The sequence below is a fragment of the Diabrotica virgifera genome, chromosome 6, assembly GCF_917563875.1.
Source record: "Diabrotica virgifera virgifera chromosome 6, PGI_DIABVI_V3a".
Classification (NCBI taxonomy): domain Eukaryota; kingdom Metazoa; phylum Arthropoda; class Insecta; order Coleoptera; family Chrysomelidae; genus Diabrotica; species Diabrotica virgifera.
In genome coordinates, this window is record NC_065448.1 from 83,904,558 (window position 1) to 83,913,851 (window position 9,294).

The 9,294-nt window shown below is 31.8% G+C and overlaps 1 long non-coding RNA gene across 1 annotated transcript; it reads right to left on the minus strand.

Moving 5' to 3' along the window:
• Positions 1–278: 278 nt before the first annotated feature.
• LOC126886534 (uncharacterized) lies at positions 279–655 on the minus strand. The gene is made up of 2 exons (XR_007698667.1): positions 490–655; positions 279–413 (listed from the first exon to the last, which is right to left on the minus strand). It is a non-coding gene; the product is annotated as an uncharacterized LOC126886534 (long non-coding RNA).
• Positions 656–9,294: the final 8,639 nt, after the last annotated feature.

Sequence of the window (9,294 nt, forward strand, 5' to 3'; positions counted from 1 at the left end):
GTGTTGTGTGATTTGGTAGAATGCGATCTTACCCTTCAAAAAATATGTCACGTATTTCAGCACCTGTTTAATTGGAAGGATAGTACAAATCTGGCCTCCACATAAGTGGTCTGTAGCTTCTACATGATAGGTCTGAAATTTTAAACATTCTTGCTGTTGATTGGGTAGGAAGAGTGGCATAATCTAGCCTCCATGCTAGGTACATCATAGCCTCCATACGGTACTTCCAATATTTAATATTTTATTCAAATGGCCAATAAAGGTAAAACACAAACAACTTTTGTTTCTTACTTATTTATTTAAACAATAATGTGACATTTTACATAGAAATATGAGTAATTTGGATTAAATAAATGTTTACTTGTCGAATTTTTCCACCGTCTGCACACAACAGCTGAACGGAGCCATTAGACCTAACAACAAAACGTGAAATAAAATGTGTATTTTAAAACTGTTGGATAAACAGTACCTACAATCAGAAAAACTTACCTTTAAAAAGGTACTCGATTATGAAATAACAAAAATATCAAAAAACACGACTGAATATCAGCTTTTTATGGTGACACAAACACAACACATAACCGACCATATTCGCCCCGTGCGTCTCCCCTCTATTTAAAGTCACGTGACACGCTGTCAGATTTTGTAAGGACGTTTTAACTGCGATAGTGAGGTTATGTATACATAATCAAACTGTTGGAAAGTGAAGAATTTATATCAGATTAAGAGCGTTTTTATTTTCTGTTTATATTAATACATCATATCACTAGCGTGACACGGTATTTTTTTAAATGTTCCATTTAATCATACAGAAAGCGTCCTTACAAAATTTCAAAAAACCGCCACCATGAGCAGGTCGGTCGATTTTGCCTTGACACTTTGTTAACGCTCGGAGCCAATATAAAATAAGTGAACGACAACGAACGAACGAACACGAACACAGATTACAGATTCACAGATAGCGCAGGATTTGTCAAAAGTCATGTTCCACCAATCACAAGGCCGACATCAGCGCCTCTGACTAAATGGAAGGAAAATAAATACGATTACATGTTTTTTATTAGAGTGAGCGGGGCATGGACAGTTATTTGATCAAACTTGACAGTCAAACTTGACTAGTGACACAAACTATACATACTAACTGTCACTTTGTGTCACTAACTGTCAAGTTTGATCAAATAACTGTCAATTATTTGATGGTGAGACGGGGCCTTGACACTTTTACACTTTTCTTACACTTTTCAAGAACTAGTGTTACACTTAAAACAAAGGAACAGACCTATTGTCCGCTGTCATGAGCCGCTGTCACATTCGCTGTAATTTACACTCAAATGTCCATAGAATTTCTTACACTTACACTCAAAAGTGTAACACTAAAAAACAAAGGAACAGACCTAATATTGTCGCATGCTCGTACCTACAGTAGACTTTCAATGTGTCCGGCAAGGAGAAGAAACCATTGAAACTGTCCGGCTCGTGAGATATTATCTTTTGATAGTAGTCCAAGGAACATATATATGAAATTCAGCTTTTATACTTTAGGAAAGCAATATAATATTTTACACACCTTTGCTACCTGTTACCTACTCAAGTAACCACGATCCAAAGTCCGTACTCCCCTAATAGCACACGACGTCCTTTGGACGTCCAAAATAGGTCCATTTTTGGTCCTTACGTCCATGGACTATAAACGGACGTCCCATGTTGGACGTCCTTCGGAAGGAATAAATATGGACGTCCTTTGGACGTCCGACGTTGGACGTCCTTCGGACGGAATAAATATGGACGTCCTTTGGACGTCCGACGTTGAACGTCCTTTGGACGTCCATACTGGACGAAATACGGACGTTTTATGAACGCTTATATATTATATTGGACACATTATACCAATTACGGGATCAAAAAGCAAAATAATTCAATAAAATATTAACTTACGCGTTAACTTTACGTTAATGAAATACAGTCAAACCTGTCAGTAACGGCCACTAAAATGAAAGAACTATTGGCCGATATAGAAAGGTGGCCGTTATTGCCAGTTTTTGTAGTCTAGATATACAGTAAAACTTGTGTTACTGGCCACCTGATAAAATCGGCCACCTGTACTAACGGCCGGTTTAAATATTCCCCAAACCAATTATATCTGGACTACAAAAACTGGCAATACCGGTCACCTTTCTATATCGGCCAATAGCTTTTTCATTTTTAGTGGCCGTTACTGACAGGTTTTACTGTAATTGGTTTGGGGAATTTTTAAACTGACCGTTAGTACAGGTGGCCGGTGTTTGCAGGGGGCCGGTAACACAGGTTTTACTGTAGTTTAAATCGAAAAGATTAAATCTTAATTCAAAATTGTATATACAATTATTACAATTATAAACAAACTATATAATTTAATATCCAAAACATGTTTTTGATTTTATGTAATGTAATGAAAATCTTATTTGTAAATTATTGGTAACAATGTTTAACAATAGGAAATATTCAAGAATAAATAAAATAAAAGTTTAATCCTAACAACACAAAACATTCCAGGAATATAGGTACTACCGTTCTATTCCGTGAACATCTATCTGATTAAATTATGGGTGGAAAGTTACCACAAGATATTCTATGAACATAGTACAATGTCTTCCTGGAGGGGTAAAATTTTCCATTACGAGATTAAGAGAGGCCATTTACTGTTCAATTTGCGTTCATTTTCAAATTTGCCGCGCGAGTATCTATGTAGCGTCGCGTGGTCATTGGTCATCACATTTCATTTTCATAAGATAACCGATAACCTAAAAATTTAGTAAAAATTTTGATTGGAAAAAAATGCATCGATAAGACCCGTGTTGAGCTGGCCCCCCCCCCCACTTGCAAAAATTAAAAAACAAATAGCCCTGATTTATGAGCTATTTATGAGCTCTCATATTCCGCAAACTAAAAATTTTGAGCTCGTTCCACTGAGCAGGAATTTAATACCCTAGTGGGGGGGCTGAGTCAGCCCCCCCCCCACTACTTAAAAATAGGAATATTGAATCGGTTTTTGCGGCAGAATTACGAGCTATTTATGAGCTCTTGAAATTATATAGTTTCGATTTTTGAGCTCATCCCCTTCACCCCCAAACAACCCTTTAATTGATTTAACTTAAGAGAAAGATGCTGAGAAAACTTAAAATATATCGTATTGCGGATATAATTCCTATAGCTTATATACTCTAAGAATAAACTATTAAATCAAGGGCATTTCGATTATTGAGCTACAACCCCTTCGCAAGAAAACCACCCTATCTTCCCGGCTTAAGAGAAAGTTGTACTTAAAATGCGTTAAACTAATTATTTGGCGACTACATATCATTTAATAATTTATAAGCTTCCAAATTACGCGCATTTAGATCAGTTAATTGCAATTTATTTTGTATAGTGCAGTCACTGAAGGTAAAAATCAACGATTACCTTCAATTTCGGTGAACCTTCATCGATTTCCACGAAAATTGGTCAGTGGTTAGAGGATACGTCAAGAAACAAAGGTGACATGGTACCACCTTGTTCCTTTACCCTGAGGGTGGATACCGCCCCTTCTCCGGGGTGAAAATTATTTTATAAAAAATAACTGCACAAATCAATAAAAGAACAAATTAAAAGCAAAATTTATTATATAAAGTTAATAAAATAAGTCAATACTTTTTAAGTTATTAAAGATCAAAGATTTTAATTATTTGTGAAAAAAATGCATGTTTAAAGAGGTTTTTTGTAAATCACTGAAAAACTGTAAGTTTTTACAAAAAAGTTAATAGTAGTTTAATTCGTATAGCTTATATTCTAAGAATAAACTCTAAAATCACGCGCCTTTCGATTATTGAACTACAACCCCTTCGCAAGAAAACCATCCCATATTCCCGGCTTAAGAGAGGGTTGTACTTAAAATAATTTAAATTAATTATTTGTCGACTATATATTGTTTAATAATTTATGAGCTCGCAAAATATACGCATCTCAATTATTGAATTGCCATTTTCTTTCTATAGTGCAGTCATTGAAGGTAAAAATCAACTATGACCTTCGATTTCGGTAAATCTCCATTCATTTTCACGAAAATTGGTGAGCGGATTTTGATACTATCAACTTTTTCTGGATCTTATTTTTGATGGGTATTTCTAAGTACTTTGACAAGTATTTAGTACCTAAGTGTTATAAAATGCATCTTTTTCCCGTTATTTAAGCTTGAACCCTTAGATTTGAACAGTCGCGGAAAAAAATATACATTTAATTACCAATAACTTACTTTAAATTAACATTAAAGGTTTTTCAAGTAAGCAATTTATTATATTTTTTATTAGCTTGAATTTTTGGTGATGAAAACTTTTTTGTAAAAACTTACAGTTTTTGAGTCATTTATGAAAAATCGCTCTAAAGCATGCATTTTCTTTCCAAAAATTAAAATATTTGATCTTTAATAACTCAAAAAGTATTGATTTATTTTAATCACATTATATAACAAATTTTGCTTAAAATTTGTCCCTCTCTCGATTTGTGGGGTTATTTTTAATAAAGTAATTTTCACTCCCGAGAAGAGGTGACATATACCCCAGGCTAAAACCCCAAGTTGTTATTGTCAATTCGTGAAAATAAATGGAGATTTACCGAAATCGAAGGTAATAGTTGATTTTTACCTTCAGTGACTGCACTATAGAAAGAAAATGGCAATTCAATAATTGAGATGCGTATATTTTGCAAGCTAATAAATTATTAAACGATATGTAGTCGCCAAATAATCAATTTAAATTATTTTAAGAACAACTCTCTCTTAAGCCGGGAAAATGGGGTCGTTTTCTTGCGAAGGGGTTGTAGCTATAGAATCGAAAGGTGCGTGATTTAAGAGTTTATTCTTAGAATATAAGCTATACGAATTAAACTACTATTAACTTTTTTGTAAAAACTTACAGCTTTTCAGTGATTTACAAAAAACCTCTTCAAAACATGCATTTTTTTCACAAACAATTAAAATCTTTGATCTTTAATAGCTTAAAAAGTATTGACTTATTTTATTAACTTTATATAATAAATTTTGCTTTTAATTTGTTCTTTTATTGATTTGTGCAGTTATTTTTTATAAAATAATTTTCACCCCCGAGAAGGGGCGGTATCCACCCTCAGGGTAAAGGCGCAAGGTGGTGCCATGTCACCTTTGTTTCTTGACGTATCCTCTAACCACTGACCAATTTTCGTGAAAATCGATGAAGGTTCACCGAACTTGAAGGTTATCGTTGATTTTTACCTTCAGTGACTGCACTATACAAAATAAATTGGAATTTACTGATCTAAATGCGCGTAATTTGGAAGCTTATAAATTATTAAATGATATGTAGTCGCCAAATAATTAGTTTCACGCATTTTAAGTACAACTTTCTCTTAAGCCGGGAAGATAGGGTGGTTTTCTTGCGAAGGGGTTGTAGCTCAATAATCGAAATGCCCTTGATTTAATAGTTTATTCTTAGAGTATATAAGCTATAGGAATTATATCCGCAATACGATATATTTTAAGTTTTCTCAGCATCTTTCTCTTAAGTTAAATCAATTAAAGGGTTGTTTGGGGGTGAAAGGGATGAGCTCAAAAATCGAAACTATATAATTTCAAGAGCTCATAAATAGCTCGTAATTCTGCCGCAAAAACCGATTCAATATTCCTATTTTTAAGTAGTGGGGGGGGGCTGACTCAGCCCCCCCCCACTAGGGTATTAAATTCCTGCTCAGTGGAACGAGCTCAAAATTTTTAGTTTGCGGAATATGAGAGCTCATAAATAGCTCATAAATCAGGGCTATTTGTTTTTTAATTTTTGCAAGTGGGGGGGGGGCAGCTCAACACGGGTATCGATAAGGGGGTGTGGGAAATGGAAATTAATGGCTTTTCTGCTGTACTGTCTGCTAGTCAAATCACACAACACTTTTTTCTATGCTGCTAGTTTTTGCTCTGGGCTCTGGCTGGATCTCTTGTTTAAACAATTTTGTAAGTATTATAAAATCCGTTTTCAATTTTCTTTATTCTTTATGAAACGAATCATTTATGCATGCATATTATTACCTGTAAATAGTACCTATTTCTTTTGATTTTTAATTGTAAAGAATAGAAAAATTACCCTTCATTTTAATTTTTTTTAGAATCAGCTGAAAGTGGCCTACAAAAAAAAACCAAGAAGGAAATGTATAGCCTTGTGGCTATGAAAGGCAAAAGAGAGATATAAAAAGTGTATTGGCTAGTTGGAAGAAAGTCCACATTGTCCATGCATAATAAGTTATTACTTTATCAACAAATATCAAGAAGATAGCAGGGTCAGGAGCAACAACTTCATAAGTTCAAGGCAACTGGGCAAACTAGAAGATTGAAGAGGACAAAGCCTTTTGAACTAGTTTGAGTGATAGGTGATAGTGAAAAACGGAGCATAGTGCTTGTGTGCTGTGCCTGTGTATGTTAGAATAGTGCACGATCTTGTTAGATTAGATAAGAGACGCTATGGGGTAAGCTCTTCATTTTAAGAAACAGTAGTAATTTAGGTTAAATTAAAATTGCTCATTGGTCAGTTATGACCAGATTGTTTTTTTATGTTTGGCAAAAAGGACTTAAGTCAGAATTGCACATTGATAATGTTTTGATGATTTCTGGACCAGAAAAAAACTGTGGTAGATGTAAACTGTATGTACAGTAGAATCTACTACAGTACTGTAGAAATCATCAAAACATTATCGATGTGCAATTCTGACTTAAGCCCTTTTTCCCAAACATCAGAGAATTGTAATGTACAATAATTCTCCTATCTGCTTTTTCATGAATTTTGTAGGAGATGAAAAACCATTTTTAGGATCATCTGCTTTCACATGTAAATTTTGACATGTTTTGTAGTAAATAGATAGTTGAATTTACTACAAAACATGTCAAAAAATATATGAAAACAGGAGGTGACTATAAAAAAAGTTTTTAGTCTCTCTTACAAAACTCATGAAAAAACAAATCGGAGGTATGTCACATCAGTGACTATATCCAGGGAATGTCTAAAAAATATACTTTGATGTCCCAAGAACCAAATATAACCTACAGTCCATCTAATTTACTTACTGTTGCACATTATCTACGCCAGAGATCTAAGTTGACATAGTTGCCAAAGTATAAAAAGATCGTGAATCCATTTTAAATCAAATATATCACATAATTATTGTAAACGTGGATTATACAACAAAACAAATTAATATTCAATGTAAATAAGTAAAAACTTAAGAAATAGAGAACAAGAATTAAGTTATAATCTTTTAAGATTTGCAGTGCAAGAGTTTTTGCACTGCATTGTTAATAATTAAAAAACGGCTCCGAACTCTTGGCAAAAAGCTGGTAGGTTTCTTTGTATAAGTTTGTCTACAATAACAACTAAAAAAGTTGTCAGATACCTCGATTATTCCAAGTCGTTATAAAATTAGGTGAAATTTATATTTTTATAGTAGAGGATCTTTTTATAGTAAAGTAAATAATAAAAACAGTAAATATAATAAATAAAACAGATACTTATAGTAAAGAATATAAACAAATATGAAGTGTCATCACCGTAACTGTCAAATAAATGTTACCAATTTATTCTAAAATGTCACCTTCGTTCGATTACAGTTACAGTGTGATCCGAACAAATCTGCTTCATAAAAACGCTTTATAATCCATTTATACAAATTAAATGAAACATATTATTGTGTATTTCTTTAGGTTAACATTAATAGAAATCTTCAAATATTATTTCTACGCGTATATAATAAAATATGTCTAGTGGCTGTAATTCCATTGTACTCGGCAAAGTGATTCTAAAAAAGAACACACCTACCGCCTAAATATTTCAGTTAAAATAAATAACAGTTAGTAAATTAGACGAAGTATGTAGATATATACAGGGTGTAACAAAAATACAGGTCATAAATTTAATCACATATTCTGGGACCAAAAATAGTTTGATTGGACCTAACTTACCTTAGTACAAATGTGCACACAAGAAAAGTTACAGCCCTTTGAAGTTATATATATATATATATATATATATATATATATATATATATATATATATATATATATATATATATATATACATATATATACAAATATATATATATATATATATATATATATATATATATATATATATATATATATAGAAAAAGAAGTACTATGTTGACTTATTTAAAAAACAATTTTAAGTTTCTGTGGGTTGGAGTCAATAAAAAAGGGCTTTTAAAAAACTATTTTATATCTCTCAAGCTTTCGAATGTTAATTACATTCCTTTTCAAGAGCTAAAATACAGAGTTGCTAATAAAGTGGAAACAAAAATGATGTAAAAAATATAACTCACCAGATAAATTTAGGTTGGTTATTAAACTGCTAACTTAAGTAACATCAAATATAAATTATTATCAAAATGTATATTTCCCAGACTGTAAGGAAAATTTATGAATTTTTATTTAATTTTGAATTTAAAATTATCGATAAAATAAATCTTTTTTATAAAATTCAAAGTCAATGTCAAATAAAAAGTCATCCTACATAGACAAGTAAATGAAAGTGGGATATATTTAAGTATATTACCAAAGTGATAATTTATTAAAAAGAAACAAAAAAAAGATTTAAATAAGTAGAAAAATATTTTGTTTTTATATTATAGTTTACAGAAGTGCAAAATTTTTTTAAAAAAGGATATAAAAAATAGAATAAAAAAAAATTTTTGGAATCAATGTGTCTTATGGTTTTATGGTGAAATATTTGAATTATAAAGAGATGATGTAGTTATAAATTTTACTTAAATTTTGAATTTCTGATCTTTTATTTAAACTATTATCACTTTTACTAATAGATACCATTTCCAAAAAGGTCCTTTTGAATTTATTACCTTCACTGCACAAAATTTTAGTATTATCGAAATCCATTATATGGTTTTTGTCAATTACATGCTCTGCCAAAAATTTTTAAACTGTTTTAAAAACTAGATGGTTCAGAAAATCCATTTGCAGTAATAGGTTTATAAGCTATTACTCACATCATCCTAACAAAATGAAAATGAACCTAATAACAGGTTTAAAAAAACGTGTCACAAGACTATCTCATCCAGATTTTCTAAAAGAAGATCTTATATTATTAAAAAATATTTTGATTGAAAACTCTTATCCTCCACATATGCTACACAGGATGCTGTTTTCCAACATAGTTCATGTTAATAATCTAACACCATCTTTAGTGAGATCTCAAAACAATGCTTCTGGTAATCAAAACATATATTACCATTCACTCC